Source organism: Monodon monoceros, unplaced genomic scaffold, assembly GCF_005190385.1.
Source record: "Monodon monoceros isolate NGI ecotype Baffin Bay Population unplaced genomic scaffold, NGI_Narwhal_1 Super_Scaffold_21, whole genome shotgun sequence".
Lineage (NCBI taxonomy): Eukaryota > Metazoa > Chordata > Mammalia > Artiodactyla > Monodontidae > Monodon > Monodon monoceros.
In genome coordinates this window covers 97350448-97373897 of record NW_021703778.1, presented here as the reverse complement: position 1 = coordinate 97373897, position 23450 = coordinate 97350448, and the positions used below count along the sequence as shown (strand labels likewise).

General features: G+C 40.7%; 1 protein-coding gene and 1 non-coding gene across 4 annotated transcripts in view; both read left to right on the top strand.

Moving 5' to 3' along the window:
• FMN1 (formin 1) overlaps window positions 1–23450 on the top strand; it is a 406441-nt gene that overhangs the window by 121578 nt on the left and 261413 nt on the right. The window lies entirely within an intron of this gene.
• Window positions 3933–4039, top strand: LOC114905457. Its single transcript, XR_003796281.1, has one exon. It is a non-coding gene; the product is annotated as a U6 spliceosomal RNA (small nuclear RNA).

The following is a 23450-nucleotide window of genomic DNA, read 5'->3' as shown; positions in this document are numbered from 1 at the left end:
AGCCTATTGCCAGGGCTACTAGAAGAATAAAATAATTTGAATTTGAACTCTTTTTGCCCAGCCTGGGATGAATGTGGGACTTAATAGTGATATATAGTTATCCTTATGTTTATGGATTACCCAATCCATGGATAAAATATGTGTTCAGCTCTAGGTCAATTTGCTTGAAGCAAACTCACACAAAACCAGTTGTCTAAAACCAATTTACCTAAATTAATATTCTCAACGTATTTCTGTCTTCAACAGTAAGTAATTATGTTTGCAGCACTCAGGCACAATAACCCAGTGCCTTCCCACCAGGGAGTCTCTGTGATGAGTCTCTTTTTGAGGGCATTAGTTGCTCCTTCCTAGTCAACAAAATCAATACCTTACATTTCAAACTTGGTAAACCATTTACCTCTGCCTCTTTATCTTTCACATTCTACCCATCCTTCCCCCAGTTCCAGCGTTGCTTCCTTTAGAAAGCCTTTGGGGAAAAAAAAAAAAAAAAAAGCCTTTGACTGTCCCACCCTCTCATGAGTGTCTCTGAATCCTTTGGCCACCAGGTACTACCTATGATAGGTCATCTGTTGTTGAATTTTTATTTAAATTGTACATCATTTAACATTTTATGCGTTTGTTTTATATCCCAATTCGTCTCTCAATCTTTAGTGAGGGGAAAAGTAATCTGGGGATCCTGTTAATTCAGGTATCTGGAGTACAGTCCATGAATCTGCCTTTTTCACAAGATGCATAGGTATTTTGGATATAGTGCTAGATCAGTAGTCTTTAAACTGGGGGATGCAGAAGGACCCTCCAAGGGGTAGAGGCATGGATAATTTTGAGCAAATTACCTTCCAGATCCTCAGCTTTCATTAGTACTCTCTTAATTTAAATGGATCGCCTACCCAATTTATAAAGGGAAGGTATCTCACCTATTGCAAATCTTGCTCTACCTTGCTCAGATGTGAAAACCTCCAGGGTGTCAAAGAAAGGATAATTTCAAATAATGGTATCTGGGAAGCCTTTATTAGAGGACCAAAAAATTGATCCTATCCATTCCAATAAGATACATTTCCAATTAAATTTTAATTTTTAATAATTATCACATTTCAGTATGTTTTCATACGTTAGGTGCTAATAAAATATTTTTATAACTTAGCCCAGAAATAAACCTAAAACTACTTTTGTGATCAGAGAAAATTTTTTAAAATCATTTTTACATTTGTATTCCTTGGAAATTATGAGAGGGTGAATAATAGGCATTGAAGCATAAAACTATTACTTTTGGATAAATTCTGTTAAAAAGAAAAGAAATTGAAATGTTTAAAAGGAGGAAAAGGACCAGGTAAAATTCCTGAATGTTAAAGCCATCTGTTCACAGCCTTTTTAAACAGATAATGCTGAATGGCAAATATGGTATTATTAGAGTCTATTAACTACATTTAAAAGAATAATCATTATATTTTTAAGATTAGTATTCATAAATTGTCCAGAATTTGTTTTTGCAACTGTTTAAACTTACAGTGACAAATTTCAGATGTCAATTTAAAAATGTGTGAGGAGTATGGTATTTTTTAGAAAAATTGTAGTGGGTGTATGAGCGTAAGTTTGAAGAGCACTGTTCTGCTTTGTACTTTGAAAACTGCTGCCTCAGAATCACCTGTGACCATGTTAAAAATGTAGCTCACTGGATGTGATCCAGGCATGATCATGTGTGTGATAATAGCTGACATTTATTTAGTTCTGTGTGCCAAAGAAACTGAAAGTGGCAGGTTCATTTCTGCAAAACTTGTCAATGCTGTTTGCCTTTCCCGAGGGCGTCGCAGAGCTCCCTTCCCTGTGGCTTACTGCCTTGTTCTTAGTGGCTATAACCGGAGCCTAAGGTTATAAAGGAACCAGCCAATTCCCTCTGGTATGAGCCTGCTCAGAGTACTTGCTTCCTTCCCTTCCCACCCCTGCACCTGTGGAGTCAGCCCATCTCTCTAGAGTCTCAGGGAAGAAGCTTCTAGACTCTTCCCCCAACCTCCTCACTCTTTCTTTCCCCTCTTCACCCAAACTCAGATCAGCTGTAGGGTGTTTGAAGGAGAGTGGGAATGTGTGTCACTACCAGGAACAAAGACATTCTGTCTTGTTGTGCTGTACCTGGAGGACCATCCTGCTTCTGTGTCAGATATGAGCTGATCATCCAGAACTCTGAGCCGCGTCTCTGGGAGGTCAGTGAAACAGGAGTGTGGTTTCTGTCTTGCTTTGTTCTTTTCTTTCTCTAAAGTGAATCAATGTCTTTATTTATTTAAAAAAATTTTTTTGGAGTATAGTTGATTTAAAACGTGTTAGTTTCAGGTATACAGCAAAGTGATTCAGGGGTGTGTGTGTGTGTGTATATGTATATATATATGTACATTTTTCAGATTATTTCCGTTATAGGTTATTACAAGATATTGAATACAGTTCCCTGTGCTATACAGTAGGACCTTGTTGTTTATCTATTTTATGTATAGTAGTGTGTATCTGTTAATCCAAAACTAGTAATTTATCCCTCCCCCCCACTGTTTCCCCTTTGGTAACCATAAGTTTGTTTTCTGTGTCTGTTTCTATTTTGTATACACATTTATTTGTATTATTTTTTAGATCCCACATATAAGTGATATCATATAACATTTGTCTTTCTCTGTCTGACTTCACTTATTCTCTAGATCCATCCATGTTGCTGCAAATGGCAGTATTTCATTCTTTTTTATGGCTGAGTAATATTCCATTGCATATATATATATATGTATATATATCTTCTTAAACTAATTATCTGCTTATGTGTACGTGGGTTGTTTCCATGTCTTGGCTATTATAAATAGTGCTTCTGTGAACATTGGGGTGCGTATATCTTTTTGAATTAAGAGTTTTCATCTTTTCTGGACATATGCCCAGGATTGGGATTGCTGGATCATATGGTAGCTCCATTTTTACTTTTTTAAGGACCCTCCATACTGTTCTCCGTAACGGCCGCACCAATTTACATCCCTACCAACAGTGTAGGAGGGCTCCCTTTTTTCCATGCCCCCTCCAGCATTCATTATTTATAGATGTTTTGATGATAGACATTTTGACCTATGTGTGATAATGAGGTGATACCTCATTGCAGTTCTGATTTGCATTTCTCTAATAGTTAGTGATATTGAGCATCTTTTCATGTGCCTGTTGGCCATCTGTATGTCTTCTTTGGAGAAATGTCTCTTCAGGTCTTCTGTCTATTTTTTTGATTGGATTGCTTGTTTTTTGATATGGAGCTGTATGAGGTGTTTGTATATTTTGGAAATTAATTCCTTGTCAGTCACATCGTTTGCAAATATTTTCTCCCATTCATTTTGTTAATGGTTTCCTTTGCTGTGCAAAAGCTTTTAAGTTTAATTAGGTCCCATTTGTTTATTTTTGTTTTTATTTCCATTACTCTAGGAGGCAGTTCCAAAAATATATTGCTGTGATTTATAACAAGGAGTGTTCTGCCTATGTTTTCCTCTCGGAGTTTTATAGTATCCAGTCTTTCATTTAGGTCTTTAATCCATTTTGAGTTTATTTTTGTATATGGTGTTAGAGAATGTTATAATTTCATTCTTTTACATGTAGCTGTCCTGTTTTCCCAGCACCACTTATTGAAGAGACTGTCTTTTCTCTATTGTATGTTCTTGCCTCCTTTGTCTTAGATTCATTGACTGTAAGTGTGTGGGTTTATACCTGGGCTCTCTATCCTGTTACATTGATGTATGTGTCTGTTTTTGTGCCAGTGCCATACAGTTTTGATTACCATAGCTTTGTAATATAGTCTGAAGTCAGGGAGAGTGATTCCTCCAGCTCCATTCTTCTTTCTCAAGTTTGTTTTGGCTATTCAGGATTCTTAATAAGGATCAGAAATAAGGCAGTTACTACAGAGTTCAAAGTCATTTTGAAAACTAGATGTGGTGCTTGCTTCAGCAGCACATATACTAAAATTGGAACGATACAGAGAAGATTAGCATGGCCCCTGCGCAAGGATGACATGCAGATGTGTGACGTGTTCCATATCTTTTATATGTATAGCTGATTCACTTTGTTATAAAGCAGAAACTAACACACCTTTGTAAAGCAATTATACTCCAATAAAGATGTTAAAAAAAAAAAACAAAACTAGTTGTGAATGGTTACAACCCTGATAAGATGTATAGGACAAAGAACAGAAAGAAGTACAGCAAAATACTAACAGTGGCATCTTAGGGGGTGGATTTTCATGTTTTCTGAATTCCAATTCTTAAATATAAGCATGCTTATATTGCTTTTACAATTTAGAAACCTCTTCTAAATGATCCTTTCTGAGAGGGGGGGATACCAGACACTCATAAATGGCACAAATGGATACTCTGCTACTTGTACTCCAAGAGGGTATTTCCATTTCTCAGTGATAATAACTAATAACGAATCTGTGTTTTACATCTGTCAGGCCCTATGGAAATGAACTAAATGTTATACATGGATTAAATAACTGTAATCCTTAGTGTAATGTTATGAGGTAGATAATTATTCATAGTTTACTAAGGAGGGTACTGCAGCTTAGAAAATATTATATACTTTTCTTGGGTTTTACAAAGCTAGTAAAGAGAGAAGCCAATATTTGAACCTTGGTTTTGCACCATTAAACTGATAGGCATGTCACCTTACACCAGCTCACACCATGCCCCATCCTTTTTCAGTAAATCTAGAGGCATTTCTAAGAACTGAAATGAGGATCCACTTTGGAATGAATGGAAAGAAATATCGGATATGGAGTGATGATGAAAGGATAAAATGCTATAATGTGTTCTTACATGGAATTATGTATAGAAGAAATAATTCACATAATATACATTCAACAGTGATTTTATTTGAAGTGCATCATTTATTTAAGTAGTATTGCCTGAACACCTCCTACATGCCAGGACTTGTTCAAGGCATTTGAATACATCAGTGAATCGAGAAGAAAACAATTCCAGCTTTCTAGGAGCTTGCCTTCTAAGGGAGTGGGGGAGGTTGATAGTGGTGAATAGAGATAATAAAGAAATAAAGTGAATAAATTGTAGACTAGATGGCGATAAATGCTGTGGAAAAGAAGAGCCAGATGAGAGGCATTGGGATTGTAGTGGAAGGGTTGGTTACAGTTTTACATAGTGTGGTCAGGGTAGGACTCCTTACGACTGTGACGTTTGAGCAAAGAAATAAGAAAAGAGAAAGAGTTAAGGAAATGCAGGGGAAGGGAAGCTCCAGTCCAAAGGCTCTGAGTACAGAATGGGTGTTGTGTGGTCTGGGTAACTGCAGTTGTTAAGCAGTTAGCCAGAAAAGGAGATTTGAGAAGAAATGTAGAGTCAGCTGTTCTTAACCTTGGGTCTAAGGACCTCTAAGGAGTCCAGGGATAGAATTCAGGGGTCTATTAATTTGGGTGGGAAAAAATTTCACTTTTATTTTTAACAATAACATCTAACTGAAATTTAACATTTTTCAGCAGACCAAAAACCTAGAATAAATTAGTAGAACCAATGACCTTGTCAGCAGTAGAAGTCATAGATATTATCCTATCACATGATACGTGTTGCAGATATCTTAAAATATGGCTGTGTTCATCATCGCATCACATCAAAATTATGTTAGTAATTAGACCTGCCACTAGATCCTCTTATTTAATGTATTAATAAAGGGAGTACATGTGTTACGGTATCACAATTAAAATTAAAACTGAGTTGGTTTCCTCTGTAGTCCATTGTATTTCATTTTATACATCTAAAAATATTATTTGGAGAAGGGATCCATAGACACTGCCAACTGCCAAAGGGGTCCATGGCACAAAACAGATGAAGGAACCCCTGACGGGCAGTGTTGCAGGCCAATGTGGAATCTTGTTTGATGTTGGCCTTTGTGCTGAGGGTGAAATGGCAGGAGCTGTGAGAGAATTTTGAGCAGAGGCTTGGCATGATTTTCTTTTTGTCTGGAAAAGCCCACTCTGGCTGCTGTGTTGAATTAGGGACTGGGGCACGGGGAAGGGGAGTCTGGGGCCAGGCAGACCCACATCACAGTTATTAGATCATTTTGGTGATCCAGGCAAGAAATTGTGCTTGCTCAGGGGATGGTGGCATGGACTATGGGTATAGCAAAGGAGGCAGTAAAAAATAATCAGATTCTGGATTTGTTTTGGAGGCAGAACCATCGGGATTTCCCGATAGGTTGGATGTGCCGGAGAACAGTCAGGGATGACGGCAGAGTTTTTGACTTGAGCCATGGAAGGATGGAATGGCCATCGACTGGAGGAGAGGACTGTGGCTGGTAGGGGGAAGATCAGGCATTATTGCTGATGTGTGAAACTTGAGGTGTTGATCTGACATATACAAGGAAGTGTTTGCAGGCATTTGGATGGTATATGAGTGTGGAGCTGGGGAGGAGGGCTTCTGAGCTGCAGATGTGTATCAGGGAGTCATTTGTGCATAGGAAAGTTGATATTTAAAACTCAGACTGGTGAGATGCTGAGTGTAGATAGAAAAGGGGAACCAGGAGTGAGTGACCGTGGGGAGCTCCAGCAGGAGGAGATTGAGGTGAAGAGGAGGAATCAGCAATGTAAACTGAGAAAAGTGTCCAGTGAGGCAGCAGGAAAAGCAAGAGATGGTGGAGTTCCGGATGCTAAGTAGAAAAAGTGTATCAAGGAGTGGGGGTGGGGGGGGGGGAGTGTGTCAAATGGTAGAGCCGGAAAAGTAAGGACTGAGAATTGACCACTGAATTTAGAAGCATAGAGGGCACTGGTGGAAGGGATTAGGGGCAAAAGTCTAATTTGGAGTGGCTTTAAGAGAATGGCAGCTGGACACAGTATGGAGACCACTTTTTTGAGAAGTTTTGCAAAAGGAACTAAAGTGGGAGTAGTAGCTGGTGGGGCATGTGGGATCAAAAGAAAGATTTCATTTTGTTCTGATTAAGATGGGAGGCATAATAGCTCTTTTGTATGCCAGAGAGAAGGTTCCACTAGAAAGGGGAAATTTGAGGTAGGAAGAAGGCAGACTTCCTGGAATGATCTCTTTAAGAGAATGATTAGGATAGAGATCTAATGTCCTAGCAGAGGGGTTGGCTTTGATAATACATGAAAAGTCATCTGTAGTAACAGATCCAAGAGCATGAGAAGTCATCTCTAGTAACAGACCCAAGGGCAGAGAATATGGGTATCAATGCTGGTAGGTGGGAGGATGCAGAGGTTCTTCTGGCTGCTCCAGTTTTTCAGTGAAGTAGGAAGCAAAGTTATAAGTTAAGAGTGAAGATGAAATAAGAATAGCAATAACAGCTAAAAATATGTATCATACACCTATGTGCCAGGCACTGCTCTAAGTACTGTACAAATATTAACTCATCTTTACAACAGCCTTGTGAGGTAGGAAACATCATTACCCTTATTTAAGGATGAGAAAATAGGCACAGAAGGTGTGAAATAACTCAAGCCAGATCCCACTACTTGTAAGTGGCAGAGCTAGGATGCAAACCAGGCCTCCTGGGTCCGGAGTCTGCTGTCTCAGTTATGAGAGGTTACCTACAGCCAAATTGACCTTCTCAAAGATAGTACGCATTTTCTTTTCTTTTCTTTTTTTTTTCTTTTTTTTTTTTGCGGTACGTGGGCCTCTCACTGTTGTGGCCTCTCCCGTTGCGGAGCACAGGCTCCGGACGCGCAGGCTCAGCGGCCATGGCTCACGGGCCCAGCCGCTCCGCAGCATGTGGGATCTTCGTGGACCGGGGCACGAACCCGTGTCCCCTGCATCGGCAGGCGGACTCTCAACCACTGCGCCACCAGGGAAGCCCCATTTTATTTTCTTAGCCAGTGACCCTCAGTGTCCTACAAGACGGAATACTATTGTGTTTCCCTCTAAGGATTCGAGTACATAAGGCAAACCGCTTAGCTCAACGCCCAATTCATAGAAGACAGTCAGTAAATGTTCATACTAGCTGGTTCTAGCAGCAGTCCATTTTTGTTGATGACGATGTTAACACTTCATGATTCTATTGATTGCTTTTTAAACATTGGGTTTCATCATTTAAAAATGGTTTCCAAATAGAGGAACAAAAACGGTATCTTACACTCTATTAATATTTCTTTGATTACCAGCAAGGTTGAACGTTTGTTCCTATGTTTATAGGACATGGAAACAGTGACTCTTTGTTTTTCTTTGACATCTGTTACCATAGTAACTAAGGCCGTGAGCTATAAAGGGAGCGCGTGAATCCACGAGCCTGGCTCCCAGCTTGCTGGCTGAGAGAGCCAAAGGGGCAGAGCAGCCGGAGGCTGTATAATCCGAGGGCTGGATGCATCTGGGTACTTATAAGGCTGCGGCTTCTCTATTAGGAGCAGCTGTGAACAGGGCTCCAGGAGTCACCCTCACGAAATGAGGCACATGATGGCAGTCGGAAGAGGAAGAGTAAATATCACTAAAGATGAATGGATATGGTAACGGCCAAGTGGAAAAGACCTGTGGATGTGTGGGGATGCGTTGGTGCTGACTGGCTGGTACCGTGAGGGATGAATTTCAGGAAACCACTAAGTGGGGTAGATCTTCTGCAGAGGACTGGGCCTGAGTCACATCTGTTCTGTGGGATGTGAGTTCTGTGAGGAAGTCCAAGTCCTCAGGCTGCATCAGCTGCAGACCCTCCAGAGTGCTGGCTCCTTCTGGTAGTGAGAGTGGAAAGCTTGGGTTGGTGTTATCATGATTTTTTGTTTGTCCTCGTCAATGAATACTGATGGAACTGGGCTAGTATTCAGAGGAGATCCTGTAGCCAGGCTTCCCGTGTTCAGAGCCCCCTTATTAACCATGTGAACATGAGCAAGGACTTCATCTCTCTGGGTCTCAGTTTATCTCTAATACGGGGGCAATAATAACAATACATTCCACATAAAATACATAAAACTTTTATAAGAATTCAATGAGTTCAAATTATATTTCACCTAATGTATGATACACAGTATCCACATCTAAAATTACAATTTTACAATTGACATTTTACAATCAAAATCGACAGAGGGCTTCCCTGGTGGCGCAGTGGTTGAGAGTCCGCCTGCCGATGCAGGGGACATGGGTTCGTGCCCCGGTCCGGGAAGATCCCACATGCCGCGGAGCGGCTGGGCCCGTGAGCCATGGCCGCTGAGCCTGCGTGTCCGGAGCCTGTGCTCCGCAACAGGAGAGGCCACAACAGTGAGAGGCCCGTGTACCGAAAAAAAAAAAAAAAAAAAAAGAAAAAATCGGGAAAAGAAAAAATTTTTCTTTCCTAGTGGTACATAAATACTGATTCATCTTAAAATCAATGATGTCTTATGTTTGAGGAAATACTGTATGTTATTAGGACAGCATTAAATATGGCTTGGTAATAGAAAATGCTACATGTAAGTGTTAACATTTACTTGGCTTTATAGTCACAACCAGATCCTAATGACGCCACTAAACCCATACGGATGTATTCATTGCAAGCTCCTTCCCTGTAATGTGAGAGCTCTTAAAAGCAAAACAGAAATCCAAGTAAGCTAGAATATCAACCCATAAAGAGTCACATGATCTTCTGCTTTGGGGGAGCTTCAGGATGTATTATGTGACTTTCAAGTGTACCTGTTCTTGCTGCATACACTCGTCCCTTGACCTTCCAGGTCACTCCCTCTACTTTCCTTTAATGACCACATAGATAACCCATTCCAAATCCTGGCCTCTCTTCCCTCCCAGCGGCAGTCTTTTTCATTTCAGTCAGGTGATACGCGGTGGCTACATCCTAGATCTTACGTTTACTCAAGAGAGCTTTTATCTTGAAAAGATAAATTATAACATCCAGTTTCTGTCCATCATCTTTCACTCCAGCTTTTCCTCTCAGTTCTCTCAAAACACAGATTCCTTCTCTTCCTTGGGGACTTGACGCCAAACATCTTCCTTGATGTCTGTCAGCCTTTCCTGTCTTCCCTCCCTTCTTAGGGCATTGAAATTCTTTCTTCAGTCACATTCTTGGTAACGTCCTTGATTTCTTGACCTCATCACCTTCTGTAGCAGCCGTCTGATAAAACCCCAGCCCTGGGGGGATTCAGACATTTGCATCTCCCTCCCTTGATCTGGACTGCAGAAGCTGTTGGAGAAAAAGGTACATCCCTGTACTTCTGCCCCTGTGACTCATGGTCCTGATGTGAGTGGGCCCCCCACCCTGTCCACGGCTCTTCATACGTGTTCCTAGACTGCACTCCTGTGTTCATAGCAGCTGCTTTTTCCAGTATGTTCTACCCCCTTCAGAACTTCCATTTCTTGCCCTCTCCCTTCACTCTGAACATCTGACCTCACTTAAAAGTCATGAAGAGGCTTTGGAGTATGGTAGAAAATACTTGTTAGAATTAGTCAGGAAATCTGAGCTCTGCTGAATAGCCATGTGTGGTTTTTTTTTTCCTCTTGTAGTTATAAAATGTGTTTTCATCTGTGTATGGATCTGAGCTTCTAAAGCAAATGAGTCATTTTATTTGGATATTAGTTTCTTCCTGTGTACTTTGAGGGAGGGGCACTGGTCTAAGTGCCTTCTGAAATTTTGTCTTTAAGATTCTGTAATTTTACTCACAGATACAGAGGACAAAATAGTGGTTACCAGTGAAGGGAGAGGGGCAATGTAGGGATGGGGGAGGCACAAACTCTTGTGTGTGAGATAGGCTCAAGGATGTATTGTACAACACGGGGAGTGTAGCCAATAATTTGTAATAACGGTAAATGGAAGTAACCTTTAAAATTGTATAAAAATTTTAAAAATTCCATGATTTTATGATTTAAGTTTTGTATGGTCTTCTGAACCAGCTTTAATTTGCAGGAAGAGACTATTTCTGATAATGTCATTTCCTCAGTAAAACAAGAAAATTCTCGTTTGTCATAGAAACCTGGAAGGCATGTTACCTTTTGTGATGGCAAATTTATCCTTTTCCTATTTTAGTTTTGAACTAGTGAAAGTGACTTCCTGTGGTTTGGTCTATCATTTCTTTTTTAAGATTAATTAATTTACTTTTGGGTGTGTTGGGCCTTTGTTTTTGTGCGAGGGCTTTCTCTAGTTGCAGCGAGCGGGGGCCACTCTTCATCGCGGTGCGCGGGCCTCTCACTATTGCGGCCTCTCTTGTTGCGGAGCACAGGCTCCAGGCGCGCAGGCTCAGTAGTTGTGGCTCACGAGCCTAGCTGCTCTGCGGCATGTGGGATCTTCCCAGACCAGGGCTCGAACCCGTGTTCCCTGCATTGGCAGGCAGATTCTTAACCACTGCGCCACCAGGGAAGCCCTGGTCTATCATTTTATCAGTAGGAAGCAAGAGAAAGTTAAGGAGTATCTCATTTCTATAATAGAGTTAATCAAGACTTTGCCTTGAACCTCTGACTGGGGCTTCTGGGGATGAAAGATGTATGTTTCTTGACCAGGTTTCACTCTGAAGAGTGTGTTGGGTGTATCAGCCGGTAGTACCTGAAGCTTTGCTGCCAGACTAAACTGCCCATTTCTAAATATTTGCAAATAATGTTAATATCCAAAATATGCAAACAGCTCATACAGCTCAATATCAAAAAAAACTAACAACCCAGTCAAGAAATGGGCAGAAAACCTAAATAGACATTTCTCCAAAGAAGACATATAGATGGCCAACAGGCACATGAAAAAATGCTGAATATTGCTAATTATTAGAGAAATGCAAATCAAAACTACAATGAAGTATCATCTCACACCGGTCAGAATGGCCATCATCAAAACGTCTACAAACAATAAATGCTGGAGAAGGTGTGGAGAAAAGGGAACCCTCTTGCACTGTTGGTGGGAACGTAAATTGATGCAGGCACTATGGAGAACAGTATGGAGGTTCCTTAGAAAACTAAAAACAGAATTACCATACCACCCAGCAATCCCACTACTGGGCATATACCCTGAGAAAACCATAATTCAAAAAGAGTCATGTACCACAATGTTCATTGCAGCTCTATTTACAATAGCCAGGACGTGGAAGCAACCTAAGTGTCCATCAACAGATGAATGGATAAAGAAGATGTGGCACATATATACAATGGAATATTACTCAGCCATAAAAAGAAACGAAACTGAGCTATTTGTAGTGAGGTGGATGGACCTAGAGTCTGTCATACAGAGTGAAGTAAGTCAGAAAGAGAAAGACAAATACCGTATGCTAACACATATATATGGAATCTGAAAAAAAAAAAAAAAGATGGTCAGAAGAACCCCGGGGGCAAGATGGAAATAGAGATGCAGACCTACTTGAGAATGGACTTGAGGACACGGGGAGGGGGAAGGGTAAGCTGGGACGAAGTGAGAGAGTGGCATGGACATATATACACTACCAAACATAAAATAGATAGCTAGTGGGAAGCAGCTTCATAGCCCAGGGAGATCAGCTTGGTGCTTTGTGACCACCTAGAGGGGTGGGTTAGGGAGGGTCGGAGGGAGGGAGATGTAAGAGGGAAGAGATATGGGGACATATGTATATGTATAACTGATTCACTTTGTTATAAAGCAGAAACTGACACACCATTGTAAAGCAATTATACTCTAATAAAGATGTTAAAAAAAAAAACAAAACTAAAAATAAAGCTACCACATGATCCAGAAATCCCGATCCTGGGCATATATCCAAAGAAGATGAAAACTCTAATTTGAAAAGATACATGTACCCCAGTGTTCATAGTAGCACTATTTACAATACGGTAGCCAAGACATGGAAACGACTCAAGTGTCCATAAACAGATAATTGGTTTAAGAAGTGTGGTGTATATATATAATGGAATATTACTCAGCCATAAAAAAGGAATGAAATGATACCATTTGCAGCAACATGGATGGACCTAGAGAATATCATACTAAATGAAAAAAGTCAGACAGAGAAAGACTAATGTTATATGATATCACTTACATGTGGAATCTAAAAATAATACAAATGAATGTACATACAAAACAGAAACAGACTCACAGACATAGAAAACAAACATGGTTGCCGAAGGGGGAAGGGGGAAGGGATAAATTAGGAGTATGAGAATAAAGATACAAACTACTATACATAAAATAGATAAGCGACAAGGATTTACTGCATAGCACAGGGAACTATATTCAATATCTTGTAATAGCCTATAATGGAAAATAATCTGAAGATATATGTGTGTGTATGTATATAATCTGAAAAAATATATGTGTGTGTATGTATGTATACAACTGAATGACTTTGCTGTACACCTGAAGCTGACACACTATTGTAAATCAACTATACTTCATTTAAACAACTGCACATTTCTGTGAATTGAGCTGATATCCTTTGCATGCTGCCCAGATGGTGCATTTCTAGAATGATAATCTGGCAGGTTACTTTGGGGTTTACCAGTAAAATGGGATTGACCAGAAGATCTTGCCATTTTTATTCCCATCTGCAGTCTCTTCTATATAATCTTGCCCTTTGAACATTATTTCTGGATGCTAAAATTTCAGGGGAACTACAGGAGCGCAAGGAAGAACCCAAGTCCTGTGCATTGGCTCTTGGTGCATCAGCTTGGATGGAGGAGAACTTGGAGTTAGCAGATGGAGGGCATGCTTTTTACAGTCTAGATATAGGCATCACCTTCTAGCCTCACCAGACATCATTGTTTGAGGATCATGCTAACAGTAGCCATGGTTCTCAGCCTTGGCTGTCTATCAGAATCACCTGGAAAGCTGTTAAAAATTCCAGTGCCTAACATGCATCTTATACCAGTTAAATCTATCTCTGGGCTGGGATCTATGCTTCAGTAGTTTTTAAGCCTCCGCGGGTGAATGTAACATGTAGACGAGGCTGAGAACCATCGAATAGAGACTTTACCGGGAAGGGTTAAGTCGGTTGGCTGATGCAGAAGTTTGGCTTTCACAAGCGAGCTGGTTGTGTCTCTGCTTTATCTTGGCTGATTTTTGACCATAGTAACACTGTAGCAAGATCAGAGGTAGTCAGCTGGGTGCGACTGCTTTTTCAGAAGTGTGCATTTGAAGGGCAACTGTGTTTTGCCTGGGAATCAGTGTGTGCTTGTCTTCATATGCTCTTACCAACGGTGTTCCTCACTCTCTACAAGAAGGGAAGGTAGGTACTGTGTGCATTAGTGTTGTGTGTGTTGTGTCCACTTCATTTGGGGTCACTGTTCATTGTGTTCACTTTGAAAAGCAGGTAATTGACTTTCTTGTAACTTTCAGTGAAAAATCATTTGAAAAGATCAGATGGGAAGAAAACAAAACTCACGCTTCCGTTGTAAAACTAAAACAACAAAATTCAGGAGATTTTAAAGAAGCCAAGCCAGACTGAAATGTCTAGAACCAGTGTTTCTGGCTAGCTAAAAGATGCTAGTGTGACTCTCTTTCTACCTGTGTGTACACGTAGTCTCCAATTTTTAGAAATTCCTGGCCTGTTGTGTGCAGTTCCCCTTAAGGGTGTCGAAAGATCCTGACTAGGGTTGCCAGATAAAATATAGGATGTCCAGTTAAATGTGACCTTCAGATAAACAATAACTATTTAGTGTAAGTACCAAATATTGCATGAGACACACTGACACTAAAAAATGCTCTGTTTATCTGAAGTTCACTTTTAACTGAGCATCTTGCATTTTTATTTTCTAAATCTGGCAACCCTGTGGAGGTATGGGCTAGACTCGAGGGCTTGTCGCGCTGTCCAGTTTTTCTGGCCTGGGTCTCACTGTGACCTTGCTTCTTACCATATTCCTGCAGAGAAGCTGCCACTGAGTTTTCCACCCCAAACTCTTATTTTGTTTTTCCTATATGTCTAATAGGTTTTCTCATCTTTGGTGTTAGAATTGAGAGAGACTTGCAAATAGATATAGACATGAAAAACCAGTTCTTAAATTCTGACTGGTAGAAGCAATGCAAATCAAGACCTTATACTTACAGGCATTTAAGCCCAGTGGCAGGTGTAGTATGTTGTATTTTGGAGTACTTTTCCACCATGTGGGAGACACAAGTGTCCTGTTGCCCTTAGAAACTTGGGCAGGTGGCCTGCCCTCTTGGGTACTTGTCTGGCCTGGTTTACTAGAAAATTCCACTTTCAGTCAAGTTAAAGCTGGCTGGCTTTCACCTGCCTCTCCAGAGACTGACCTTCACCTCCCCTTCTCCTGAGGTTCCTTTTGTTGGCCTTAAAGGGCTCTGTCAGTTACAGAGTGGAGAACTTATTGGAGAACAATAAAGAGTGGAGAACTTCTCCCAAAGTTTTCAGTCAAATCATCTAATGCTTGTACATGCCCCATGAGGAATGTATTTTTACTAGGACTTTGGATATGCACTCTGTTTGAGGTAGGCAATTTTTCTCACTGACTTTAAACCAAGTTTTATGTAGAAAAAAGTATATATGTGTGTATATATATATATATATATGAGATTTTTTTAACACATCCGTTATCTTTTGTAGAAGAGAATCCTGCATAATTTTGAACGAATAGAAAATTAGGGAAGTAGAATGAGCGCTTGTATATTAATTATCTATACTTAAACATCTTGCCGTATTTTCTTCAGACTTGTGAAGCCAGGGTTGAGACCGCTTTTGTAACCCCACCTTAATCCAATTTCTCTGCCCATCTCCCCAGCCACTCTCCCAAGGTTTTTGTGGGGCTGACCACAATGCACAGCTACAGGAAGGTCACTTGTGAATGGTGTCATCTGTGTATTCCTAGACAGTGTATAGCATGGGTTTTCTAAACCCTGTACAAATGGTATTACCGTATAAGCTTTGACAGTCATATCATTATAAATAATACTAGTATTGTCTGTTCCTTTCCAGTTTTTACATCTCATTCTCTTCTAACTGCATAGCCCCAGACCTGTAGTACATGCAGGAAAATGTGAGTGGCCATGGATATTCTTAATCTTGCTTCCTGAAGTTTCACTCTTACATATGAAGTGTGCTGGAAAATTCTTTTTTTTTTTTTTTGCGGTACACGGGCCTCTCCCGTTGCGGAGCACAGGCTCCAGACGCGCAGGCTCAGCGGCCATGGCTCATGGGCCCAGCCGCTCCGCGGCATGTGGGATCTTCCCGGACCGGGGCACGAACCCGCGTCCCCTGCATCGGCAGGCAGACTCTCAACCACTGCGCCACCAGGGGAGCCCCTGGAAAATTCTTGATGTCCTGAATTTGATTTCCTTCTATTCTAAATTAGCTCAGAGTTTATTTTTCTTTCTCTTTTTAAAGTCAAGGATGACTGTTGAGCTTTATCATGATTGTTTTCTGTGTCATTCTGTATCGTTTTGAGATTTTGAGATATGATGGATTTTCTCCTTTAGTGTATTAGTGTGTTAGATATCACAGATAAATTTTCAGATGATATATAATTCTTGTATTCTTAGAATAAACCCTGCTTAGTTACCTGGTTTATTTTCACAAGTTGGTTAATTAGATTTGCTAATTTTAGGTTTACTTTTTAGTCTATCCTCTTATTGATTTTAATTTAATTGTATTATAGAAAGTGAACATGGTCTGTATAATAGTATTACTTTGAAATTTTTTGAGAAATTTTCTCTGTGAATCATCAGTTTTTGCAAATATATCATGTGTCTGAAAAGGGGATGTGTTGTTTTTGTTGGGTTCTGGGATATAGATAGTCAAGGTTGTTACTTGTGTCAGTCACTATGTTTTTATTTGCTTGATCTACAATTTCTAATAGAGGGGTATTACTTATCTCCTACCATTTAACTTATTTTGTCAGTTTTTGCTCAAGGCTAAGATGTTAGTTGCATTCAAGATTATGATCAAACCCAACACCTCCGTTAAGAAATAAAACATTAGAAATACATTTGCAGCCTCCTGTGTGCCTTCTACCTTCCCCTTATGTGAAACTGTTTATTAATCCCATGTACTTCTTTATGCTTAGGTATAAAATCCCTAAATAATGTATAATACAATTATGTGTTTTAAAAGTCTAAAAGTGGCATCCAACTGTGTGTATTTTTTGCCAACTTTTTCTCTCAAAATTATATTTGCTAGATTAATCTGTGTTGGTATGTATAGCTCCAGGTCATTCATTTTAATGTCTGCATAGTATTACTTTGAGTGTATATATCACTCAATATTTGTTTATCGGTACTGCTGTGATGGAAATTTATTTCTATTTTTCACTACTATAAATGGTGCTTCCTCAAGTGTTCTTTTAAACATTTGTGTTCATGGAAAACACCCCATTTGGGTTAAATTTTGGAGTAGAATTTCTGGTTTTATTTATGTGTAACTTTCAGTTTAGTAGATGTTGTCAAAATGAATTTTCAAGTGATTGTAGCAGTTAATACTTCCATCAGCAGTGTGGAATTCTCATTCTTGTTCCTCACCAGTAGTTAGTATTAGCAGACTTTTTAATATTTTCAAGTTTGTTAGGTGTGAAATGGCATCCCATTGTAGTTTTAATTTGCATTGTCCTAAGAACAGGTGAGATTGTGTGTCTGTTTATATGTTTATAAAAAGTCATTTGGGGGCTTCCCTGCTGGCGCAGTGGTTGAGAGTCTGCCTGCCGATGCAGGGGACGCGGGTTCGTGCAACGGTCTGGGAAGATCCCACATGCCGCGGAGCGGCTGGGCCCGTGAGCCATGGCCGCTGAGCCTGCGTGTCCGGAGCCTGTGCTCCGCAACGGGAGAGGCCACAACAGTGAGAGGCCCATGTACTGCAAAAAAAAAAAAAAAGTCATTTGGAGTTCTTCTTCCATGAATGTACTATCCGTTTGCCCATTTTTCTATTCGTTGCTTTTCTCATTTCTTTCTAGTACTTGTTTATCCTGGATGCTAATCTTTTGTACTTCCTGTGTTTTGCAGATGTCTTCTCCATGTGCGTGGCTTATCACTTTCTAGGGGCATCTTTTAACATACATAGTTTTGGTAATTTTAGTGAAACTGAATTTAAAACATGTTTTCCTTTTTTTAAAAAAAGTCTTGCTTAAGAAATCTTTTTGAATTTCAATGTCATAAAGATACTCTGTTCTTCCGAAGTTTTTTCTGTCATGCTTTTCACATTTAGATTTTTAATCCACTGGAATTGATTCTTATGTATGGTTTGAAATATAAATATTTTTCTTAAATTTGGATTTAGAAATAGTCTATCCTTCCCTCACAAATTTCAGTACACCTTCAGTTCTCACATTTAGTTTCCATATGTGCATGTCTCTATTTACAGACTTTCTTTTCTGTACTGTTTTATGGTCTACCTGTTTATCTATTAATCAGGGCCAGAGTTTCTTAATTGCAATTCTTTCTTATTATCCTTTTTTTGTTTCATACTGCATTTTTAATTTAGTATTATCTTTTATTCACAAATTCTTGACTGTGCCAGGGTTTATCCAGCTCTTAAACTTTTCAATGACTATATTTTACATTTCTGTTATTTCTAAATTTGCAGTTACCTATTGTTACTTCTTTTTATATATTTTTTCTTACTATGCTCTTATTGTTTATAATGGTTGTTATTCTTTCATCTTGGTAAGAATTCTAAACACTAAACTATTTTAAATGTTTAACATTTAAAATTTGTATAATTTTCTCTTCCAATTGTTGATTTTGTTGCCTGTCTTGATATTTAGGGTTTCTTCATATGTGTTGGAAGTTTCGTTTGAAGGCTCATGGTATATAGGATGCTTTTCTAAAAGGAAGTTTTCCCTTCCCCCTTGCACTTGTCTGTTTTACACGTGGCTCACCTGGTCCTTACAAGACTCCTGGACCAGAAGTTGGTCCAACAATGGTGTTTTGGGGTTCCCAGCCCAAGGTGGTGATAGGAACTTGAAGCCCTGGTCACTGGGGACAGGGATGGACAGGGCTTGGAGTCTGGTCTCAATCCCTGCCTATAGCCTCCTGTTTAAGCCCCCAGTTCACAGCAACTACTTCTAGGTTTCTTTTACCATCCAGGAACCCCACCTCGTCCCTTTCTCTAAGCAGCAAGCCTAGCCTAGCGCTGTTTTCCTGCCCCACAGAGGGCCCTGTTAGCCCTGCTGCTCTGCAGTCACCTAACTCCAGGCCATCCTGCCCGCCTCTGGAACTGGGGCTCAGCAGGCCCAGAACTTCAGGCCCAGAGCACCACTTTGCTGCTCTAGTCCATTTCTTGTTTCTCCAAGATGTTATCCTGTTTTAGTACTCACCTGTGACTCTTAACTTTCTTGCTTTTTACTTTCGATGTCATTGCTATGCAGGTTAAGGAGGAAACTAAAAAATGTGAACCTATAACAACTGAAGTCTCTCGGGTCACGACTTTTTTGGAAACCTGGTTGGAAATGCCCCTTGTTCTAATTTTTCTCATATAGCTACCATATCCATACTAGTCCATCTTTCATAGCAAAGAAAAAAATGTTCATTTCACAGCTTTGGCCCATCCTCCTCCTCCCTGCCCCCCCCTCCCCCAAATCTTTAAGGCATTACTGTGCCACTTGGTAGCAAGTTTCTAGTTTCAATATGAACTATAATGACTGCCACCTAGTGGCAGGCATTGGGTACTTTCAGTTGCCGCCTCAAATTTATACTGACCGGTTGTGTGCCTCTGTAGATTTGTTTTGTAGCTTTCAGAACTACATAGATAGATTTAAAATGGATAACCAACAAGGACCTACTGTATAACACAGGGAACTCTGCTCAATGTTATGTGGCAGCCTGGATGGGAGGGGGGTTTGGGGGAGAATGGACACATGTATACTTTGCTGTGCACCCGAAACTGTCCCAACATTGTTAATTGGCTATACTCCAATATAAAATAAAGAGTTAAAAAAAAGAATGTATATATGTGTAACTGAATAAAAAATAATAAAATAATAAAGCTACAAAGATAGAAAGGGGGAAATAAAGTTTAGTGAGCTTGTATTCCTGGAGTTCAAAATGGCTTAGTATCTCCATTTTAACAGAACAGAAAATAAGGGGAAGAGAAGAGGACAAAGTGAAAAGGCAAGTTATCCAAGCATTGGCAGCTACAATTTGATTTAATGACTGGTTTTCCCCATGGCAAGCTGTCCTGGCTGTCCATGGTGCCAGGTCCTGAATACCTACCTTGGGAACCCAGGTAAATGTCAAAGAAACATAGCCATAAATTCGCTGACCTTTGTACGTATTTTACATCATCACCCAAAGACAAAGAGACTCAAATTGTTGTTCTGAGCTCATTTTATGAGTATTAAAGGATATAAATGTGTTGGGTTTTTCCCCCTCTATTTATCTTCTTCCCCAAGCCCTGTTCTGTCTATATTGGTTGGTGAGACTCCATTCCAGTTATTTAAAGCTTCCAAAATGGTATGAGCCTCTAAATAGTAAACTTGGCTGGAAGCAACATATGTGTTTATCAGCTATTGCTGCAATAATGCTGTGTGACAAACCATGCTAAGATCCAGTAGTTTTCAATAATAGGCATTTATTTGCATGGGTATAAAGGTCAAATGTGGTTCAGCTAAGCTAGACTGGGCTCTTTAAGGCTGTGCATAGACTGGGCTTGGCTGCCGACTCTGGCGAGGGTTTAGGTCTGCACATCTCTCTCTCTGGGACCCAGGCTGAGTCAGTAGTAGCTGCCTAGGGTATGTCCTTCTCTTGTGAAATAGCAGGAGTGCAGGAAGCAAGCCAGACTGTGTGCAAGCAAATGTAAACGCTCCTTACATCGTGTCAGTTCACATTCTGTTCGCCAAAGCCAAAAGCCGTAGGAAGTATTCTCTTACATCCCAAGCAGAAAGGGGAGGTGGAAGTGGATGAATATTTGCGAATGGTGCCCTAGTTTTCCACACCTACATATAAAATAATTGAATGAAATCAGATGAAGTCGTTTAAGAAAATAAAGTCTTAATGCACGAATACTGAAGTTATAGGTACCAAAAGCTTCGCAGACATTTCAAAGATGTACGCCTTGAGAAGCTTTTTAAGGCTAGAAGTGCGTGCCATTTACTTTCTCATACTCAGTGCTTAGTTCAGTGCCGGGCTTATAGAGATACTAAACACATGGATGAAAGAGCTGCCAAGCAAACTGGTGGCCTTGAAGAATTGGGATTTTCTCTCATCTTTTAATATTGGCATTTTTATATTTCTGCCTGAAAACATCCTAAATGTTCTTGAACAAGGAGAGATATTGAAATATGATAATTCCTAAGTTCATGGGATTTCTCCCTTCTAGTGTCAAATCTTGTATTCTTCTGATATGGGAACTAGTCATCTCCCTTCTATACGTATATAGAACAACGTAGTACGTAGATGCATTGATTTACGTAACTTCTACATGGCCTCATCCTTTTGGAAGAGGCAGGATGGACCTTCTGCCGAAAATTTGATTCACATGCCAAAATTGACTATCCTCCCTCTCTCTCTCTCTCTCTGTCTCGCTCTTACACACACACACACACACACACACACGTACACACACACACACACATGGAAGGTTTATCACTAGCATAATGAGACTTCAGAGGAGAGCAGGGCAGGCCTCTCAAGCTGGCTGGAAAATGCCTTGAGAGAGGAAGGGTAGGAGAGTGGCGTGGGCTTTTATGGTGTTCATGGGGCAGAGACGGGTTAGGGCTGGGCTGAGGATTCTGCTCGTGGGCAGTGGCTTGTGTGTTCGAATTCCTTGCTAGTGTCAAAGACTTTCTAATCAGATTGCCCAGATGTGGGGCACAGGGGAAAAGGTAGAGGTGAAGCTTAAGAAGCTGTCAGCAGTCAAAGATCAGAAATTGAAGTTAGACTCCTTATTAAACGTTCCCCAGCACGTGTGTGATTGTTGAAGGCCCGCTGATGAGAGAAGGTGCTGTATTGACATTGTATTGTTGTGCGGACCGGCTGGCACTGCTGACTTTGATTTCACCCCCACTTGGTTCTCTTGCTTTCTGCTGTTTCTGATGGGCACCAAGGCAGCCATCCCTTTTCCCGGTGGTACAGTTACTGTGGAGTGTGTTGCTGATGGGCATCTAGTGAGGAAACTGATGTGGAGAAGCTACTGTGCACGCAGACCAGGCCGCATACTTTGCTTATTAAATATGAGAGCCCAAATTTGACTTTATTCTTAGATATTGGAGCAGATGGTCTGTGATGACTTTGCTTTCCATGACCAGCGCCGTTTTCGTTAATGTTAGAGATGGTTGGAGGAAGTTCCTGCATTCATTCATGGATGAGTTTGGTTGCGTGTTTACTCATCTGTCAGTAACTGGCATGTTTTCCGAAATGTCATTTATTATGTACCGGTGTTACTGACCAGGGTTCTTGGCCTGGTTGATCAATAGGAATTGATCAGAGGCCAGATGAGAAGTTCAGGCTAAGGCCTATTGGGACTTCTGCTGCAGCGTGAGGGAGGGAAAACAAGTAACAGACTCCCTCGCTCCCTGAGGGAGGATGAGCTTGGCCCTTAAATGGGGTGAGAGTAGGGGTGGATTGGTGGGTCAGGCTGGAGGAGTGGCCTTGGTGGTCTACCCACCCCCTTGGTGGTGCTGTGTGCAGGGTGTATGCGCAATACCCTGCTTTTGCTCCCGACTCCTTAGAAGTGGCCACTGGGTTTTTGGTCTTTCGGTGTCTTGTTCACAATTTGCCCCAACTGTGCATGTATGCAGTTATTTTTAGTCACTTATAGTTTCTTTGTATTCTGTTGCTTGAGGAGACGTTTGTCCAGGTGCAAGCACTGCAGCAAAGGGTCCCAGGTCTCAGCCTGTCTCACCAGCTCCTTAATTTGGGGCATATACTTATACTACTTTTATTATTTTTTAATTTCTTCTTTAAACCAATGGATTTTTTTGCTTTGTTTTCTTTCTTTCTTTTTTTTTTTTTTTGTGGTACGCGGGCCTCTCACTGTTGTGGCCTCTCCCGTTGCGGAGCACAGGCTCCGGAAGCGCTGGCTCAGCGGCCATGGCTCATGGGCCCAGCCGCTCCGCGGCATGTGGGATCCTCCCAGACTGGGGCATGAACCCATGTCCCCCGCATCGGCAGGTGGACTCTCAACCACTGCGCCACCAGGGAAGCCCTGCTTTGTTTTTACTTAAATAAAATTAACCTTATCTTAAAGCAGTGATTCTCAAACTTTAGCGTGCCTCATCACGTGGAGGGCTTGTTAAAGCATCTTCCAAGTTTCTTAATGAGTAGATCTGGGGTGGGCCTAAGAATTAGCATTTCTAAGAAGTTCCAGGTGATGCTGATGCTGCTGGTCCAGGGACTAAGCCCTATCTCATAACAGTGTCTTATCAACACTGTCTTATAGCAGTAATACTCATGATAGCTTGGGTTTTATGTGCTAGTTTGATTTTTTTCTAATGCACATAAAATAAATATTCAGCTGTTAAAGTCCAGCTGTCTGTTAGCAAAAAAAAATGACCTCACTTGTGTGCATGCAAAACTTTGGAAACACTGAGTAGTCTCCAAATGTAATTCAGAGGAAGCGTCCTTTAAAACTGAAGGTACGTACTTGAACGTGTTTCTGAACAATATAAGGCAGTGGGTGAAGCCGACGTGAGACACACACACTGCACACG